We start from the raw sequence: 21,834 nt of genomic DNA, 5'->3' as shown, positions 1-21,834 counted from the left end.
AGAGCAGGGAATTAAAGTATCCCAGGTCTGCAGGTAGGCTGTTAGTGGGGACACCCACTGGATTTTCAGTCTATGGGAATAGACTGGGTCAGACCAGCTTAGTTCCTCTGCAGTGGCTCTGAACTCCTGGCAAGTTAGCACTCAAGATATTAAGGATTCCACTGTGTTTGTTTATTGGTAAACTTGTTAGGTTGTGAAATGTGTGTGAAAATACACAGTTAAAGCTGATTTTACTGACGTAGCTCAGTGGTTTACTAAAAGAGTAAAATCTCAGTTTCCTCTTCAGCTTAATCAGTGAATCTTAGAGCTGGTTTTCATCCAGCTCCTGTTCTTTTTGTCCATCTAAAGAATTGCTTTATGGCTGCATAGAGAACTCCAAAGAATGTTTTGGTGTTGCCTTTTCTATTCATCTTCAGGATTTTCTGGGTCATGGAGTCCCCCATCATGCTGCCCTGGCATGTGTCCATGACTTCTAGAGGTGCCTCAGAGGGCAGACAACAGGGATGGACCTTGAATAACCTGGCTGTGATCCAGGAGAACTGGACAGTCCACCTCAAAGCCTGGGCAAAGGCTCAGGTGAAGAGCCACGTGCTGACCAAACCCTGCTGGAGTCATCAGCTGGGTGAGCCACAGCTCCCTGAGCCAGTGTTCCTGTGCAGAGGTGGCAGAGCCATGCTGTGTGCCAAGGCAGGCACCCTGGCATAACTCCACATCCTTCAGCATGCCTGCTCCCTCCTACGCCAGTGTAGGAAGTTTTCTCCCCAGCCCTTCCCTAATTGCTTGTTCCTGGACTCTGGCCACTGTTTGCTGCTCCCAGTGCCTCTGGTACAACTGTCTGCAGAACTGTGAAAGGAGCTGGGTTAAAGACCAACAAGGGCAACCTGGTTACTGGTTTCTTCTGAAGGGGTGATTTAAACCTCAGGCTTGTGAGCAGCTCATTTTTACAGTTGAATCAACTCAGAGAGCAGGGGATGACAGCACAAGGGGACAGGGATGGCAACAGGATGGGTGGGAACATCTTCAGTTGTCTTTGCTGCCAAAGCTGGCAAAACAACATCCCTACATTTCAGCTCTGCTAGAAGCTCTCTCTACCCTTCACGGGCTCCCATCACTTTGCTGGCAGATCCTACATTGCTTGAAGGATTTACTCCATTTTTCTTTAAGGATTAAATGGTTCACATAGTTTGACATTTATTCTGTCATTGCATATGTGGGACTATCATTAACATTAAAAGGAAAGACACATCCATCCAACAGACAATAATCAGCTTAATGGCTAAATAGGAAAGCTGTGTACATTAAATTGCAGTCAGCTTCGTGATGTAGTTTTTCCTATGATAAAATTGAGACTCATTTCAAGGCAGGAAATTAATTTTCCCTCTTTTTATTCATTGGGTGCCATAAATACAGACCTGTCCCTTAACAACCTATAGAAGTCTCCACTACAATGTATTTATAGGACCTGATAATGGATGCCTTAATGTAAAATCAGCTTCTGGTTTTTTTGGACTGATGGCTTTTGAGGTGACAGATAGCCTGGGACAACATTTGTCTCGGCTCACACTCTGCGCCAACCCATGAACAACTTTTACAGGCTGAACTTAAGCATTTGAAATTTTCTCTTCTGGAAAGCAGGAGATAAAGTGATTTGAAAGAAGGCTGAAAAAATTTAGGTGGACAATAAGCACTTGATTTGTAGAAGTATAAGTTACCACCACATATTTCGTTGTTCTCAAGAAGGGAGTAAAATCTGGATTAATTTCATCAGAAAATTCAGACCAATTATACTTAAGTCCATGCTATTTCAATAACTAAAGTTCTTGCTACAAATTTTCATAACCAAGGATAGAAATTCTTTGTTATGTGTTTTAATGTATGAAATGGAAGTAGAGCTAGAAAAAATGGGAACTAGGGAAGAGTCACTGAGGAACCAACAGCAGCAAAATTTGAGACTACCATGTGAACTACTGCCTTCTCCATTACACATTCAGTTCTTCAGTAGATGTAAAGCAGTTGCTGATACTCATATTTAGAGTGCATTTACCACTGGGCTGCCCACACAGGTTCTGGAGAGTGTGAGCAATAGGGCAGCCCCTGTATGCATAGCAGCAGCAGCATGAGCAGGAAATAGCACCTGGATGGCATGCACGCTTCTGGAGGAGGTCTTGCTCAAGAGAGACTTCATTCTGCATTTGCCCACTCATTTCTCTCCAGCCCTGCTCTCCCGGTTGTGTCAGTGAGACTGTTTGTCAAGATACACAATGAAGAGACTGAAGACTTGATTTGTGTTGAAAACAACCTCCATACAGATGAAGTTATTGCTAACCCAGGCTGGTTCACCTTTTGGCCCCAAATCAGAAAATGATGGAGTAACAAGTGAGGATTCTTAAGGGGTGAGGAATAGCAAGAAAAGAAGCTACAGCTGAAAGCAATGTGAGTCAAATGACTGCCTGAGATGGTGGTGTGTCACTTCTTGTGTACGTGCTTTACAGCTGTTTGGCTATGGACCATGATGTTCATCCCAATCCTCAAGTGCTGGTTGAAGTTGCATCTAAACCACAAGTGTTCAAGGACTTGAATGCACAACTGTGTTAATTAATGACTATTAAAATATCATCAAAAGTGGAAGAACAGAACTGAAGCTTCTTTCACTCTGGAGAAATCAGGACAAAGTGTGTTTCCTTCTCTGCAAAGTCCCACATCACCCTCCCTTTAATTTCCACTGGATAAGCACTTCTGCTGCTGGACACTGAGCAGCTCTCAGCTTCTAAAAACCAATTCAATCAGGCCAGATGTGTGAGACCTACACCTGGGTTAGAGTGACCCCCTCAGCCCCAGCATCTTCCCTGAAGACAGGGGAAAAGTGTGAGGTCGAGTGGAACAAAATCCAGCTTCCCTGACCCCTCTCCTAACCCATCTGCAAACCTGGGGGATGGCTCAGGCTTCTTCCCAGCCAAATTCTGGTTAACTGGAAATATACCAGCCTTGCACTAAAGTACCAAGCAACATGCTCAGTACAGGCAAACCAGAAGCCAAAGGAATACCATCCTTGATATTTTCTTTAAACAACAATTTCCAGTATAAACTGTGTATGCTACAACTGTATCAGACTGTGCTACAGTCTGGTAATTAACAGCTTGTTGTTTATGTCTGGGATGGATAATAAATGCATTGTGTCCTGTCTTCTCTTCTTCCTCTCCCCATCCCAAATAAGTAGGTTCTGTGAGTGCTTTTCAGGGCTGCCACTGGCTGTGAACATGAGCCATCCTCAGCAGAAGGTACACTGAAAGGGGATAGGCAACCACCACAAGTGAGTACCTTGGTCCCCTCTCTGGCCCCTTGCCTCCATCTGTCTTTGCAGCCTCTGACACTCCATGGGGAAAGAAGCTGCAGCGTAACTTCCTCCCTCTTTCCCCCCATCCTCACTGCTCCTGGGAGAGCAAGGAGGGAAGCTGGATCCAGGGTGGTCCCATCCAGCCTCACAGCAGCTGCAGCAGCTGCAGTCCTTCACCCCACAGGGGCAAAGCTGCTGGATGCTGCAGTGTGAAACCAGGGGAATGGAGAAATTGGTGCCTTGCAACATTTTGTATCAATATACAAGCTGTGTCTTAGTTGCTTCCCTGCAAATATAATCTCAAAAGCTACCTCTCCATCATCACTTCTGAAATATACATTTCTCTCTGGTATCAGGATAAGAAACTTCAGCCACAAAGCAAATGCTCCTTAGAGCTTCAGACTTGGAAGTGATTTTTCTTAACACGAGCAACAGGCAGCATTCATTAAAAACCTTAGCACTGGAGCAGGGTCAAGCTGAAAAATTTAATATTCTGCTGCTTTACAAGTACTAAGCTGCCACAAATTCTTCCTGGCTTCTGCAGCTGCCCAATATGATTTGAAGAGATGAAGAGGGAAAATCTAATGAAGAAGGAATGGAGTTTGGGCTAGTAGATGCACTGGATACAGAGGAACTTCACAGATACTGCTTCTTGTTCCCAGAGGAGAAGGAGCTCAGATGGCTTTGGGCAGTTTGCAATTGCAAGGGATCATATTTTATTTTTCACTTGTGGCCAAGTCAGCTGCTGTATTAAAAAATGACCATGGTCAAAATCAGCGCTGGAGACGGCTCCAATATGGGAGTAAAAACCATGCTGTTGTACATCTGCTCCCCTGGCACACAGCCCAGCACGTTAACCAGAAGTGTTGGGGAAGAGGAGGAGAGAGAAGAAGGAGCTATGGCCTCCAGAGGCTTCCATGTTCTGGCAGCGAGTGTCTCTAGGGCAAAATCTTCCTGGTTTGGGTGTGTTTGTGCATCCCTGTGCAGGACACTCTTAGACATAAGATTAGACACTTTCCTCAATAGGAGCAATCTCAAGTGCAGGCTCACAAGCTTTTGTCCTGATGTCTGACTGGGACCCATGAAAGGACAGGGCATAAGATTCTTGAGGGAGTGTGTGGGGGGATGCAATGACCAGGCTTGCCAGCCCGGGCAGGCGTACAGGGAGGCAGCCAAGCGAGACTGGGAGGTCTGAGAGCTTCCCTGAGAATGCCCTGGGGTTGGCAGCCAGAGCAGCAGGGCCCTATTATTCTTCTGAGTAACAGCCTGTGTTTGCTGCAGGGAAGCAGATCCCTCTGTGCTGCCTCATCCTGCTCGCCCTACCCAGCTGCTGGAGACTGCAGCAAAGGGAGTCCCAAAGGCAATGATTTGGGGTCAGAAACCTCCTGACCCCCACCTGCCTCTTGCTAGAGCTCTGCAAGCTCTCACACATGCTGGCAGTACCCAGGGGATGATAATTGTAGGATGGGGTCTTGCAGTGTAAGTGCTTGGGGAACTATTTCTTTGTCTGGATTTCTCTGCTGCCGCCACAGAGGGGTACTGATCTCTGCCTGGGAGCCCTGTGTGCAGTCACTGTGTCAATATTTAATCATGGTAATTAGTAACAGGCTGGGTGGCTCAGGAATTCACAGCTCAGCATTTACCTCATTCACCTCACCCCTCTTTTGGGCACGTAAGGGATGTGTCTACAGCAGAGAGAAGCAGATGCTTGTGGAACTGCAGCTGCCCCATTTTTTTTGGTAAATGTTTTATTTATAGCCTTTCACAAATCCTTTTGCTCTGGTGGCACATGATGCTGTGAAACTAGGAAGAGAGGAACTTCATTCCAGGTCAAAAGAAGTTCTTTTCGTATCTAACCCATGGACAGCTGCCCTTTGCTACTAGTGTTTTAAGGCTTTTAAAAACCACAGACTAGTGGCAGAGCAGCAAGCCTCCTCTTCCCTCTGAAAACTGGGTTAAAGCAAGACCCTGCATGCCTCACCAAGCTCTATCCTTGCACTGTAGCAGAGTAGAACATATATCCAGTTACATCAATCAATGCCCTGCACCTCTGCCAAAGGCATTGGCTACCAGGAGTGGGTCCTCTCTGTTTCAAGGCATGAGGCTCAGCCAGCAGAGTGGGGCTATAACTGCTTCTGAAATCTTTAGGAATTTCTGTTCAGGAGTTACAAATTAAGCTCTCCTTGGAGACATCATAAATCAGATCCATCATAAATCAGACTCTGCTTTGAAGAGCCCTTCCAACACAGCAGAAGGACTCTCACTTGTGATGTACATGAGCCATGGCTCCAGGATATACCCATTCTTCATCTGTGAAAGTTCAAGTTAATAGCTGTAGGAAAATGAATTAATAGGTGTAATAAAATCGAAACCAAGTGCAAAGAATTGCAGGGGGAACAGGCAATAAAATGGCAGATAAAACTTAATATTGATGAGTGTTTCTGGGACTCTTTTTCTTGTAAAAGAGAAAAGGCAGAGGGGAGATTCTAAAGATCTGTGAAGTCATAAGTGATGTGACCACGGAGAAGAGGAAAAAAGTTTTAACTTTCTCCTCCTATAGTGGGGGCCACTAAATAAAACTAGCAAAAGGCAGGTTTAATTAAGTTCTTCACCAAAATGTACTCAAGTGCTGGAATATGTTACTTAACACAGGATGTGGATACCCAAAATTTCACTCAACTAGTATTTGTGGAAGAACTGATATCTGAGGAAGGTCACTACAGAAGAACTGATATCTGAGGAAGGTCACTACAGCCATTTCTGGTCCCCTCAGATATCTGAGGGGACCAGAAATGGCTGTAGTGACCTTCCTTCCTTTTCTTTTTAGCCTAATTTCTTTTTAGTAGCAGAGGAGAAGTGGCATGTAGCCATCAGAATGGGAGCTGCATTGAGTCCTGAACAGGTGAGACCTGTCAGACAGGGAAACAAAATTCACAGTTCATATGAGAAAACACACATCTCCATCACATACTGAAACTCCTGGTGTTTGCACTTAGTGCACAGCAGAAGACAAATCACTGGGTCAGTGTCTCCTCCTCATCCATCCTTATCCTCTCATATCCTCATCAGGGCACTGATCACACCACCTCAGGTGTCTAGGATATGACTGATAGGAGATGTAGGTTTGAGGTGGCCACACCACTCTCAGTCTCAGCACCCTGCAGAAATATGAATCAGTGGGCCAGGTACTAATAGCAGTGCTCCATGACACTGGGTAAGCTGTGCTCCTGCTTTTTTTAGAGTGCAGGTACTACAAAATATTGTAAATACAGAGTGATAAGCCTCTCTCCTTGCTGCTGGCCTGTGGGACCACAAACTGGGAGAAGGCCTATGCTGTAGCAAAGGGGGCAGCAAGGCATGGACAATCCATCAGGGGCCAGTGTGAAGGGACCCAGCTACTTGGCTCTCTCTCCCTACACAGCTGTACTGAGCTGTCTTCTCTCTGATGCCTGCTGAGATCCACCTACCACCATATCAGCTGCCCACTGCCTCACACAATACAGGAGATCTCAAGATGTCATTGTCACCTTTCTCTGATGCCTGTGTGCACATGCCAGAGTGTATGCATTAACTACAGTCGTGAACACCTATGCATGTATTTTTATAGAGATATAAACAGGGATTTTGTGTCTGCTGCTTTCCAAGCAGATGAGGATTTGGAACTCTTTCCTTCCCAGAGGAGGCAATTAGGAAGTCTATTTTGATAAGGACAGTATCCTGTTCTGCCAGTGATCAGTGAGGATGACTGCCACAACAGCCAAGTGGTGCAGCCAGCGAGCATTTGGCTTAATCACTTCTTGACAGGAGCTGGTCTCTGTGGAACATTCATAAATAATTATACTGGGGGCATGGGAGCTGGCTCATTGCTGCAGACCCACAACAAGACAGACAACAAAACCCCAACCAAATCTTGAATATTTTCTAATTATTGCTGTGAGGCTTCCTACTAAACCAAGTTCAGAACAGAGCTTCTTGTTCATGCTGCAGGGGAGAGGGTATGGCATTAGCATCCCTGGGGGCTCGTGAGTGACAAGTAGAGGGAGGGGGAACATCTGGAGCCCCCATGAGCTTGGATGGCAGGAGGTGAGTGAATAGGGAGCTTCACTTGGAGGGTGACAGCTGTGAGGCTCTGTGTCCCCTCTGCTCCTGACAGCAGTGCCTCCTGAAGCTTTTGTTTCTCTGCAGCCAGCATGACAGCCTTGTGCCACTCTTCACCAGAGTACGCCCTCCTTCCAGGCATGGATGCTGTGCACATGGCACTGAGCATTGTTAGTGCCTGACAAACAATAGGGCATCAAGGAAAAACAAAAAGGTGGCTTTCTTCTATCACAGACTTTCTCATTTCCAAGCAATATAGCTTTCAATGAGAACATCTTACCTGGCTGGACCACTCCAAATAGTCAGAAAATATGCTCTGTGCTGGTGATGTTTAGAAAAAAAAACTGCCTTCTCAATGCAAATGAAAATTGGTAACAAGAGAGCATAATATGCTCAGAGCTTTCCAGGTTGTGTTTTCTCATTCCCCACCCTGCCACCCTTGCTTGCGTCAGTCATCCCTCCTGTGCTGTGATCTCTCTGAATGCAGCTCTGCACCCCCTGACCCATCACTGTGTCAGTGAGAGGAGGAGGGGGCTGTGCTCAGCCCAGCCGTGGCACAGTGCTGCAGAGACTGTGAGTGAGCCTGACACACCTTACAGCACCTTACAGAGTGTTTGCTTTGCTGGCTGGTTTCACTTCTGAACCATGCTCTGGCATGGCACAATAGCACTCATGGAGGACTCCGGGTGTGTATCTGAATGTGATAACCAAAAAACACCAAAAAGTGCTCAGTGACCAAATGGAAAATTCCCCAGTGCACACCTGGGGCTCCCAGTATGGTCTAACCCCAACCCTAAGGGACACGTACTCAGTAGCAACCAGGGCATGAGGAGAGGATGTCTGCAAGGACCCTCAGTGTGGTACAAACAATGCTCAGTGTGCTTGGTGCTTTTTCCTCTCTCAGGAAGGCAGAAGTGGTTCCTAAGTAATTGTTCACAAATGTCTGAATAATTCATGCAATGCTAACATGGTCCATAGGTAGCTCCATGCAGGCATGCACTCAGCCTTTCCCACAGTGGCTTCCCAAACAAAGACTTGAACATTTACAGAAATATTTGGTGCAAAATTAGTTGGAACATTGTATGGCCTTCACCCCCTCGTGGACCTCTTTAAGGCTGTGAGTGCTAGATTAACTGCTTTGGTTTGTCTGGAGCAAACAGAGAAAGCTCTGGGATGGGCTGGAATGCAGGAGAGTGGTTTGGGAACTGGCTGCAACTGTGAGGAGGGCTTTCCTGTGAACCCTTGACACTTGCATTCCCACGTTCTGTTCTTTCCCTGCTTATCACAGTTCTCTAAAACCAACCTCCTCTTGCCTGTTCCCACGCCTGCCTCTGATCTGGAGGGGACTGCTCGAGCCATTTTACTTCTCTAGCTCTTGGTGTTCCTAGCCAGCAGAAGCTCTGCAGAAAGACCTAAGGGTGACAGTTTCCAATTTAACATGCATGGATGGTAACACACTGTGGTGAAAATGTGTGAGAGACACTCGATTCACTTGCTAGATGTTATCCACAGGACACTGGGAGCACCACAGCTCTGCTGGAGACCTGTATTTGGCATCTACCAGCACACCAAAACAAAAGCCCTTGATATATCTCAGTATTCAAAGGAAAGCAATGACCTAGGGGAGTAGGAGTGTCTAAATAACACTACCAATAAGAAAAGACTCTACAAATGGGCAGTGCTCAGTAAGATCAGAAAGGAAAAGAGAAGATTTAGAATGAGGACTGCAGCCCCCCTCAAACATGCTATGGTTGATAGGCAGGGAATCGTCTTTCCACCACAGGCTGGACAAGAAAAAATGAACTTAAACTTCAGCAAGGGAGACTTAGACCAGGAAATTAAGTTTCCTAACTCTAGGTATTGTGAGACACTGGGGGAGATTGCCTGGTTGTTTATAGAGTCTCTGTCACTAAAGGTTTCTAAGAGAAGACTAGAAAAACTCCTGTCAAAAATCTAGTTTACATCTAATTGATTCTATCATGGAGCATAATGGTAGACTAGGTGGATACGAAAGGCAGTCCTGTTTCCTGAGGCACTTTTAGATATGCTAATGATCTAAAGAGTTCCTAAGAGTTAAGTATTTGTTTATAATACCAAGCATAGCTGGTATATTTGGCATGGTCTTAATCATGGTCTGGCTAAAAAGAGAAGCTTCCCTTTCAGTCAACTAGCAATGTTCCAAGCAAATTATCTGTATTAAAAATGCTATTCATGGCACATATTTTAAAAGCAGCATATTCTTCAGTTTGCCAGCCAGCCACCTCCTGAACATGGAGCACATGAAATCCTTGGGTCACACGTTTATGAAACCTATGTCCCCATGGACTCTTTAAGTTACCAAGGATCTGTGATTTAGGACAAGAAGCAGCCTTGCCTGGCTTTGACCAGGGTTAGAAGTGCTTACATATGCAGGTAAGGTGTCAAGTCAGAGGGGCTGGGAATCCCCATCACAGGCTGGAACAAGCACCAGGGACAGCCCACTCTGGAGACTTCCAGTTACTGTCCAGTACAGTGCAGAACTTTCCAGAAGAGCGTGAGCTGGCCTGGCTTGGCTTACTGTGCTCACCAAAATCACACAGGTTCAGATGAGTCAACATACCAAAAATCCACTGCTAAAGTGACACCATGGAAAAATTGAGAACAAAAATATGGAAGAACAAAGAGAAATAAGTACACATGAGGCACTGGAAAGCCAGTCACCTGCTTGTGCTGCCAGCCCTCTCCCTTCGTGTGTGGATCCTGCAGGAATGCAAGGCAGAGAAGCATTCACAAGTGAAGGGGAAATTATCTCCCATGCTGGTGATGCAGAATGAAGAAAACTCTGTCTCCAAACCCATGTGGGGAGTAGGATGGTGCTAAGCTCTGTCTTTAGTCTTCTTTTGTGGGAAAAGTCCTGGCAGGATGGATCAGGAATTCTGTGGTAACCTGATTTATATATGAAAACATACAGAGTACATATGAAAATTAATGCACAATTCAGAGCGCTCTGTGCTGGGCTGGGGCTTGCTTCTGACTAGCTTACACTAAAAAGCAATTAGCTTTGAAAATGAGCTGATTGGGCCAAGAAAGCAAGGCAAACATTTTCAGTCTGACAGCCATTTCAGGCCAATTTCAGTTCTTTGACACTATTTCAATAAATTCCATCTTTCATCTACTATTATTGTGGTTTTCCCCAAAACAGTGCACAACCTTAAATTCCCCAGGCCTTTGGCATTTTGGGAGAATATGGATAAACTCATTAGCAGAAGCAAAATGATCACTGAATGAATTAATTTGCATAGACATTTAAATGGCTGCTTGCAGACATTTCTTTCACTAAAAGTAGAACAGTTTCCATTTGGAGTTACTGCCTCATGCTTTGGAGAACAATTTGCCAACAGTTCACATTGAGCTTTCTTCATGTGATGATGGTTAGTTTGAAAATAACTGAGGTAAAACTTCACCAAATGCCTTGTTCCCAGCCACACTAGATCCTGAGCTTGTCTGGCTGAAAGCTTTCTCTTCTTGTTCTCAGTTTTGACATCCCAGTTTTTCAGCAGGGTATGGAGACTTTGGCAGTTGTCAGGAATGGAAGTAAGGTAAGTGTAAGCCTTTGGTAAAGGGAAGGAGAGAGATGCCTTAGCTACCTGCCAGAATGGAAATTTACCAGGGGTGTGTCTGTCTGACCCAGCTCAGCACCAGGTTGTTTTGTGCCACAGACATGCAGTGTCTGCCTTGGCACTCAAGGCTGGCACACAGTGAGTTATTGTGTAAAAGATGGAAATAATAGAAAAGGTGACAGCAGTTTCAGTCTTCTTTGTCTTCTGGGAGCCCTGGCTGCTACAGCAGATGAGCCATTTTGTCTTGATGACAGCATGCTGTGATAAGGCCCCGTGAGAAACTCCAGGTTCACTGGTGCTCCTACAGGGTGGTACCCACCCTACAGATTCAGCTGTCACTGACAGCAATCTGGTCCAGCATGTGGACTGAGCTTTGAGGAGTGCCTTGGACAACACGCTCTAATGCCCTTACTAATAAAATTATAGTTCCTGAATAGGTGTACGTGGTATTTCCAGTGGGTAAAACATATACTCATCCCCATTAATACACAATCATTGACTAATACTGCTCTGCTATATGTGCATTGGTTATCCTGTCAATGAGATACACCATGGGTAAGCAGCAAAGGCACAGCATCCTTGACACTGAGACATGTACCTGGATGGATAGTGGTGGGCTAGTGAGCAGTCACAGGCTGCTCAGCATACATGGGAAAGCAGCAAACCTTCAGATTGCATAATCCTTATACAACCATTTCTGGGTCCCACACAACACACACAGAAACAGCTAAGCAAGCAGTTTGTCCTCCATATGACAATAAAGAAAGTCGAGGAAAAATAAAAATACAACAACAGCATTCATAAAGCTCCACATGCTCAAGGGCACTGGGATCAGGCAGCTCTGCTGAAGCAAAAGGCCTTTCATGCCACTTCACGTGTGCGTGCAAACTGCACCCTCGCGAATTGCTAACTTGTCCTTTAGGAGCGAGTCAGATAAATGAGATTGCAATATCAGAGCTAATGCTCCTTTGAAGTGTCGCTTTGCCTTTGTGCACTTCTGTCTCTGCATTATCAAAATGTCTTCCACAAAGCTTTATTATCACTGATAACGTAGAACTAAGAGGAAAAATTTTCTATTCAAGGATTGAGTAGTTAAAAAAAACAATACTTCCCTGGATACTGGAAAATCAAATAGAAGACTCCAGGGCAGAAGGGCTAATTAAAAAAAAAAAAGCCTGCTTTGCTATGAAAACCCTTGAGGGGAGATAAAAGCTGAAGGGAGGTGCATGCTTGAATAATAAAGCCTTAATGAGTTTGGGTCTGTGTCTAATACAAAGCATTGATTTTGGCTGCTTGATGAAGTTAGCTATTTGATTAGAAAAATTTAATTTAAATGGACACTGCCCACTAAGATCACTCTATTGGAGAAGTCTTTATTGCTGTCATAAGTAACTAATTTTTTTTGAAAAAGAAAAAGAGACAGGAGTGAAAAAAAATCCTTTGGAGAAACACTTTTTTTCATACAGCTGGCAGAATTAGTTGTATGTCTTAGCTTCTCTCTTTGCTGTGTCCACTCTTTGTGTGCTCTTAGTAGTAGCTCGTAGGGAGTAGAAGGTGACTGGAGAAATATAATTTAAAAGATAACAGGAAAATGTGACTGTAAAACAGCAGCAAAATATAGCTGGCTATCAGCTGGCTATGTAGAAGCCAGGGACAGGAGGTATTTCCGTGATATTTACACTTTATTTGAAACTGGGCTATTTCCAGTTTGAGAGCACCCACTCAAGTAGGCATGAATTCTACACATCATTATCAGGGCGAGTGCTTTGTTTTATTTAGAAAGGACAGGCCAGGACTGGGCCACTGACACACCTCAAGATATTAAGAATAGTGCTCTGCTAGTCTTAATATCTTGAGGTGTTACCTGAGCTTGAGGTTTGAGCTTCCTTTGTAGTAAATGGGAAGAGCGTGAGTCATCTCACCCCAATGCAGACATTTCAGAGGGGACAGATGACTCATGCCTACAAGTACCTACTTCACTGATGACAAAGGCCAGCTCAGATGGAGACACCTGATGTCAGATGAGATGACTCCCACCTTGACTTGGGACATTACTGATGCAAAACACGGAGTTAGATAAAAAACAAGAGATAGACTGCTCAGCACCTGTATGGTATGTTACCCTAACTGAGGACTTCATGAGAAATCTTGTGTATGATTGCTGTCTCACATCAGTGTACACCAGCTAGAGAAGTATGTCACCATCCACTCAGATCTCTCCTGCTATGCTTCTACCTTACAGGAATGAGCACTGGATCAGTTTAGCAGAGGCTAGGTTGTGGGTTAAACCTTGTGGCTCAGATTATGCAATCATTCAGAGGCATAACAATCGGTGGCTGTAGTGGTTAATTTTAGTCTGAGCATCTGCCAACAGACACATGAGTACATGGTGTAGGAACACGAACGTAAGCAAGACAGCAGGTTTTCAGAATTAAGACAGGACCAAGTAGTTTTTCCCTTTTTCAACCCCTCTGTCTTCAGCCACCAGGCCTTGTCCTCCTCAGACTGTGACAAACGGTGACAATGGTCACTGGTTAATCCACTGCAGCTGAGATCCAACTGCAAGGGTCACTGAAGAGATCCTCCAGAAACTCCTGTTTGTTGGTGACTGTAACACCATCACATGCTTAGGAGCTCAACCTGATCTTAGGTATGGACAAAGCCCATCTTCTGCCAGGGTCACAATCTCCCTGGGGGGCCAGCTTAATAGGGGTTGTCAAGCTTATCAATTGTGGCACCATCCCTTCAAATCAGCAGTACATGCTGCATTCCGAAAGGAAACCTGTCATTTAGTCATCTACAAGGTTGTCTTTGGAATGGATGAAGGATTCAGGGCTCAGCCAAAATGACTGCATGTCTGATGCATGTTATTTCTGCTCTCCTCCCTGCATGGTTATTTTGGGCTCTGTACAGTTGCCCAACTCAGCTCCCCCAACTGCTGCCCATACTGGGTTCTGGGTATGTGTTGCATGGACATGTCATTGACACTGAGATTGTCTCAGGCATCTAAAATTCATGTGCCCATCTTGTAGCTCTGCACATTCCTTAGACTGGTGTGTCTTCACATCCAGTGATTTTTTTGACTGCACAAAGGGTTGATGCATGTTGGCTAAAATTAGCTACAACACATCTAGGAAATGGGCAGTATAACAACATCCATTAATCGTAACAAGACTTGTAATACTTCCTCTAGTTTCTGAAACAAAACCTTTTTAAGTATTCAAACGTCACAGAGAAATTCAGCTGTTAGGGCTCACCAGCATTACAGACCCTGGTGCTGAAGTTTGCTGCAAGTGTTGTCTTCTGCAAACACGTTGCTCTGTCAGAAGCAGAATAAATAGATATTGAATTCTTACAGATTTTTGTCCTATTTCCCCTCCTTTGCCTCTAGATATGCCCTTCACAGCACTCCCACCTTCCACCCAGCCCATCTGATAAAGTAACAAGGTCTGTGATGCTGTCCCTTCTGAGTCCTTGCACTGAAGGAAACTAGGATTACAGAGGGCTGATCTCTAAGTTGCTGTTTATCCATATAGTTTGCAATTTCACCACTTGTGGAGGAAGGGCAGGCTAAAAGGAAGGGTCAACACATGCAATTTTTCACTACTGCAGAATCTGGTATGGTACAAAACAACACTGCAGACACAAAGGCTTTGCCTCAGAAACCAGAGGAGGAAAGGAGTTGTGTGCCAAATTGTCCTTTTTGATATCAATGACAAGCTTTGAAATCGTCTAATTTAAAACTACTTTGGCATATTTCTTTCTCTCTCAGGCTTGTTGGTGATGTTCAGTCTTGAAACCAACTCACAGTTTGCTCCATCCCTGGCAGCTACTGAGTTCCACCTGCATGCCAGCAATTGCACTTACTGTGGGCAAAAGGGTTTAGAGATCCAACTTGCCAAGTCCTACATTGTTCTAGTTCAGGGGCTATCCATTTTTATGAGCACTCATGGGCTGTTTAGATTATTTTTCTTAACTATGCAAGTTCCCAAATAGAAATATTATTACTTACATCCATCAAGTCTCTCACTAATTCAAATTCTGCCCTCTAACAAAAAAACCATAAAATGACTCCTAAGGGAGGAGGTTGCTTCTGAGTCACTGACAGAGCAGCTTGTTCCCTATTCTCATGGGCTTCCCAGCATATCTGGCCTTTATTACCATCTCTTTCTGGTTTTATGAGTCCTCTCTTGGATTACAATCAGCTGCCAGTCCTGCAAGGTGGCAAGAAATGAACAGGAACATCTGGGTATTTCTCTTAGAGCTGCCAATCACTGTCACTGCTGAGTAAATGACCTGAATGGTGCTCATTCACACGACCAAGTAACACTGAACATGAGTTTGGGGCATCTTTCAGCAAAAAAATGTGAAGTTATGGATCTGTCCTTATTTTTGTATTTCAGAGGCTTTTGGTCTGAAGTGATTAGGCATTAGAGTGTGCATGTTATAACACAGCATGATAGCTAGCCATTCAGTGACCTAGCTAAGGAGGAAAGATGATCTCACTCTGTTTACGAGAAGCAAAATTCTTCCTGCAGTGTCCAGATGGCAACACAACTTGGTGTGTGGTAGCATTTCACTTCCCCATGACTGGGTGAAATCCTGTGTGAGAAACAACCATGCTGAGCCTTACCCCTGGAAATCCTCACACGTGCCACGGTCTCACCGTAGAGGCAGTGCCTTTTGAACCAAGAGCAGAACTTTGGCCTCACCTTTAAATGCAGTAGCCAGGCTTGTGATTGCCTACAAAGGCAAGTTACATCCAAGAGCTTCTTGCTGCTGGAATATGAGGACCGTGGTGGGCTGTGGTATTTTCAGGGACCCCTGTCGAAGGAAGGAAATTATTAATCTGACTCCGTGTTCTTAGAAGGCTAATTTATTATTTTATGATCTATATTATATTAAAGAATACTGTACTAAACTATACTAAAGAATAGAGAAAGAATACAGACAGAAGGCTAAAAGATACTAATGAAAAACTCGTGACTCTCTCCAGAGCCTCAGCACAGCTGGGCCATAATTGGCCAATAAGTAAAAACAATTCACATGAAACCAATGAACGATCACCTGTTGGTAAACAATCTCCAAACCACATTCCAAAGCAGCAAAACACAGGAGAAGCAAATTAGATAATACTGTGTTCCTTTTTCTCTGAGGCTTCTCAGCTTCCCAGGAGAAGAAATCCTGGCAAAGGGATTTTTCCAGAAAATATGATGGTGACAGTGGGCCACTGCTGCTGTGTGGCTTGCCATTCTCTTGTGACAGTGATGAGTATCTCTAATGAACATCACAGTTGCTCCCCATCTCAGATGAAGGCAAGAGCAGGCCTGACTAGACATGTTAGCATCACTGCTCACTTTCTGGCAAGCAGGACATTAACTGATCGTGACATGGGGAACAGCAAGATTGGGTTTGTAGTTTCTGCTTGTTTGTTTTATTGTTTAAGTTAAGAGAACTGTAATGAGATAAAGTACCCTCTAGGAAAAGCTAATTGGATTTGAATAGCTTAATTAATGGAGACAGTTATAATGGAGACAGTTATTAATGGAGACCTACATAACCCCCTTTTTCCCCCAAGTAATGGGGATCTGCAGTCTGCAAGGAGTAAAAATCAGCACAGTTTGTTATACAGTACTTGGGTATTGGTTAACAATGTTATTAATGGTTGGCAAGGAACTGGAAATAGTTTTTCTGTTCAGGAAGGATATATGTACCTTTCAATATCATGAGCCATACAACAAAATATTCACCGCCAAGAGGTGGTGATATATATTATATTATACCTCAGATTATATTCTGAAGTATTTTTTCTTTTCAAGAAATACAACCCAGTTATAAACAAGAATTAAAATATGACAAAATGATGAGCAACCAGCAGACATCTACTTCATGTTTGAAGTACTGGTTGAAGGTCTTCATCTGAAATGAAAACATTTCCCATTTAACCTGAAGAAATTCTCTTATGATTACTGTTAATATTGATTAAGCTGATGAACTTGCAGTTGTAGCATTCTTGGCCACAATTTAACAACAGTGAAAGGAGAACATTTGTGTCACATTCCTGCTGCCTGTTGGAGCAGGAAAAAGATATAATCCAGGTATGGTAGTAGAGCTATGGCTGTTCTCTAAACTGTCACGTCCCATAGCCTTCAGGAATCACCTGAACCAGGCAATGCTTAGCTGATAGTAAATTTGATAATGTCTTTTTCAGAGTAAATGAGGGATTTACAGAGAAGGAGCAGAATTTCCCCTCCCTCAGACTGCACAGGAAAGAGGTGTCAGAAAAGAGTGTTGCTTTAGGCAGCTGGGAGGGAGGGGACAACGATGATGGGATGGGACACACAAAAGACCACTGTCTTGGGAGGGACTTCAGAGATGCTGGGAGAAATAGGCTAAAATACACATTAATGGAGGCTACAGGCTGTTTGAAATTTCCTTTCAGCCTGCCTAAAGTATGGCCTGCCAGACTGGTACTTTGATGGACCAAGGGACAGAGTTAAGGTTGTAACACTGACAATTCCAGTGCTCAGTCATGGTGCTCCACACCATTTTCTCAATGTTAGGTGGGATGTTTCTAGGAAACACAGCTCTTCTGTTTCCATAGGGTTTTCCTTTAAAGTAGAACCACGCTCTTAGCAGAAGTTCAACATACCCAGGACTTTACCTTCTGAAGTCCCTGCTGGAACTTCAAAGAAGCTTCAAGCTGTTGAGTGAACTGGAATGTTCCTACCTCCTGAGGTATCTCTGACTATGTCCATGATGAGGCATGGCTTCCCAGAGACTCTTGTTTTGGCACTTACATACTGCTGATTGTAGTGCTGACAGACTGGCTCTATCATCGTCTGATGAAATCAAGCATCTTAATTGTCTTGCAGGATTTAGAATTTTTAAGTGCTTAGTGCTTATACCCTCTGTGGAGGTCTCTTTGGAGATCAGGTTTACCAGTATCAGATCGCCTTTCAAGTGCAAAGCACAAGAAATGAGCTACTACACAGCAGTGTAAGAGAACATCTCTTCCCATTGTTTTCCCTTTGATTAAGAGACAAAGGAATCCATGGCTGAACTTCTGCCACTTGTTAGATGTCCTTTGGCTACCCTGCTAAACTGCATAGAATGCCATGATTTGATTTGCTTACTCTTTTTTTTTTTCTTTTCTTTTTTTCCAGTCATAGTAGCCTAATAGTGAGAGGAAATTTTTGAACGCTATTGTTCAGCAGATTTCTGGACATTTTAACAAATGCTTCATGAAAAGTCATACTGATATGGTGAGGTGTAATCAAGTGGTCTTAATGTCACTCTAATATTTCAGATTTCTGCAAGTCTGTTGAAAGTGTATCCTTCTGAAAAGAAGCTCAGAGTACCTTTAACCTATGTTACAGCTTTTTGAGTCAGTAGGCACAGCTTCTAACATACATGATATCTAAGCTTGGCTCCTACTTCTCATTTCCTTATTTTTTTTCAAATCTCCTTATTTGTTTTCACCCCTACATTTAATGCATTGAATGTCCTGCATATCCTTAACAGAGTAAATACGTTAAAGGCCTTGTGCTCTTGAAGCATCCTGTCACGAAGGGATTTTCCTTAGAATACAACTGGCACCTTCAAATTTGTCTTCTTTACACCAATAAATATTCTAATGAGATCATTTGTGCAAAGAGCATTTTCTGTCCCCCAGTGTTAATCCCCTTGCAGGTCTCCTCAGGTTTTAGGAGCAATCAGGCCCATCATTGTTGATAATCAGCCACAGCTCCCCTGAACAAACATGGGCCCTTGGTCCACAAACCAATGCCAGGCTAATGAGGCAGCATAAGCAGGGCTTTTTTCCTTGATTGAGCTTTGGGAATGCAAATTCCCTTCTCCCCTCCTTAAGCAATTTGGTTTTTGACAGATGTGGCAGAGAAACTCTGGCAAGATACAGCTCTCTTTAAAGCCATACTTTTACTTTATCATGAGCATTTGCCTACAAGAATGCCCAGGTTTTGTGCTGCAAAGTGTAGTCCTAAAAATGGACAATCCATGCGGGGACAAGAGACCCAGTTGCACTGTATACAGAAAAGGGATTTAAGACATAAGTGGAGCATGAAGGGGCCAACCATCTGACCAGGAACTATACAGAGAGTGCCCAGCAGATGTCCATTTCCCAGAGTTAGCAGAAAACCTTGGGAAGCAGAAAATGATGTAGTTAGGCCTTGAAGCCCTGTTGTCTAAGATGGCTGAAAAAAAAATTGGGGTTTTCCCACAGCTTCACTCCAGGTACCTAACTCAGTAGGAACAGAACCCAGTTTTTTCTTAGTGCAGAGCCTTATGTTATGTCTGGTAAACAAATTTATACATCTTATTTTGCAAACCTACAGTCACAGAAACTGACAAAACCCAGAGGTGACAAAAGTATTTAAATTAAACTCTACTGCTTTCCAAATGAAATGTATAAAAGTGTATACTTGACTATGTTTATGTAGAAGAAGAGAGCCTGTGTCTGCAAAATGTCCATTTACATAACAGCCAACTCTTTTTCTGAAAACTCATATAAAGAAACTACTAAAATAAATCACAAAATAAATTAATAATTCAGAAATCTCATTTGTATGAATCCACTTCATAAAATATGTGTATGTGTGAAATGGAAGTCAACTGACCATAAAACAAAGCAAAAGGACATGAGCTCACTGTGGAAGGAAAGCTATTTTTAGTCAAGTTTTAAAGAAATGCATTCTATTCAAGGCTTCAGATCATGCTCTATTAAATCATAAAAGTGAAAACAGGTTCTGATTTAAGAAGAGATAGCACAGCAAGATGCAACGTGTCAGAAATGTAATTGTGTACTGTGTGCTGATGTTCTGCTTGTCTTCAATTTGTTGGAGCTGACCAAACAGGGAAGATGATCATAGCCAGGAGAATCTTAACCCTCAAGAGTCCAATTCCACAGCTCTTACATCCAGCAGCAATATTTCCCCCTTGTGTAATCAATAGAGCAATTATTTAAGAATTCACAGGAAGTAAATCCCCCAAAGTACAATTTTAGTCACTGGGGCTGGAGGAGACAGCTATCTTTGAAAATTAGGCTATGAAGATTAAACTCACAAATAATATTGGCATGGACAGGGTACCTCTCAGTGGCAAATGAAGCCTGGGTGTCATGCAACTAAATGTACATTGCAAATCTGGCTCCAAGTGCTCAGACCCATCCCTGTCTCACCATGTTCCAGCAGAATTGGTGAAATTCTCCAAGAAGCTTGACTTGTCCCCGAGACACTCATGACTTCTCTTGTGGCACAGCAACCTCTCCTAGTCCCAGACCCACACAGTTCTTTTCCTGTCAAGGTTGCCAAAATCTGACACACAGCTTGAGCAGAGGCAAAGAAATGTATGTTTAAATAAGAAAACTATTCTGGGGTTAAAATGCTATCTCCAACACAAGGTTTGACAGCCCTGATCATTTGAAGGAGAGAAAGGAAAGACAGGTTTTAACTTCTGTAATCCAAAATGGCCAACCTTAGGCTTCTTACAATGTCATTGGAGAAAGGCAATGCCCAAGAAACAGAGGCTGCAATACCAAATGAGGGGTTACAGTGACCAAGCTGGGTGCAATCTGTGGTGATCCAGTCCAAAGTACTAATAAAATCTTATCATGTAGGAGAACATTCATTTTATCCAAATTTAGTCTTCTAGATACCAAGCATCTACACAAACCTTGACACAGAGTTTATTTCTATAGCCTGTCCACCACTGGGGGCAATTATCACATCCTAAAAAAGGAGTATAAGCTTGGTGGGCTGAAAGGCCTTTGGAAGATACCTATCATTGACCATTGGCCAAGTGGAGGATGCCAACCTTTTCCTCCTTAGTCTTAGGACTGCTTTGCATTCAGAAGACTACCTTCCTGACTAAGATTTATAATTCCAGCCTGTACCACAACATAAATGCCCATGTAGAGAAAAGAGAGTACATTGCAAAAGAGGTTTTCTTGCCCAGAGCTTTTCAAAATCACTTGAACCAAAGTTTCTTCTCAAACTTCCCAGTTTTGATGAGGTCCCCAGGTACCTCTGGAGTGAGGAAGGAGCAGCCTGCTCAAGACTGTTCTTCCCTACAGACTCTGAAAAAGGACTCCCTCAGTGACAGAAAAGGGACTTAGTGAAACTCAGATGCCTTCCATCCTTCTCTTTGAGGTTCCTTCTGGTGCAGCAGGCACAGGCTGGTGGCAGGAGGTTCAGGCTAGAATTTGCCATCAGAGGCTCTTCTGTGTTCTCCAAGGATAATAACTGTGCCCACAAGCTGTACTGCTTTAGCCATTCCAGCACAAACAAATGGGCACAGCTAACCTGAGCAGAACATTTAGGACAAACATCTATACTGCCCTAAAAAGTACAGTAAAAATAACTAAAATTGCTTTTGAAGTTATTCCTGTGTCTCTTTTCACTGCCAAGTCAGAGAAACAATTCATTGGTTCCCTATTGACAGCAATAAGTGACTTTTCATTGGAAAATAGATGCTCCTGGTGACTTCTGAGGGTGTTGAAGAAAAGTGTTGGAAAACTAACAAGTCCTTAATATTTGTGTTCTTATGGTTATAATCATGGTGAGGAGGACCAGAGAGAGGCCAAAAAAACTCAACAACTGTTCCACATTGTTCATAAATTAGGACATCTTGTATCTAGAGATGAGTTGAATAATAGGCTCATTAAGCTTCAATTCATAATGCTTTGCTCCTGTACTGCAGTGGTCATGAATGGAACAATTCTGGAAAAGTCAGCCAGAAGAGCCAGCATGTGGTTCCAAAGTACTCCTATTTACCAAAACAACTATT

At 43.6% G+C, this 21,834-nt stretch overlaps 1 protein-coding gene across 5 annotated transcripts in view; it reads left to right on the top strand.

The window, feature by feature from the left end:
- MTURN (maturin, neural progenitor differentiation regulator homolog) overlaps window positions 1–21,834 on the top strand; it is a 69,529-nt gene that overhangs the window by 26,083 nt on the left and 21,612 nt on the right. The window contains exon 4 of one of the 5 annotated variants that reach the window (XM_077177528.1): window positions 417–5,760. The exons of the other annotated variants lie outside the window; for them this stretch is intronic. The gene's annotated coding sequence lies outside the window, so the exon portion shown is untranslated. Of the gene's footprint in view, window positions 1–416; window positions 5,761–21,834 lie in introns of those variants that run through there. 5 annotated transcript variants of the gene reach the window in all.

This window comes from Agelaius phoeniceus, chromosome 1 (assembly GCF_051311805.1).
Source record: "Agelaius phoeniceus isolate bAgePho1 chromosome 1, bAgePho1.hap1, whole genome shotgun sequence".
NCBI classification, from domain to species: domain Eukaryota; kingdom Metazoa; phylum Chordata; class Aves; order Passeriformes; family Icteridae; genus Agelaius; species Agelaius phoeniceus.
This window is presented reverse-complemented; position numbering and strand designations above follow the sequence as displayed.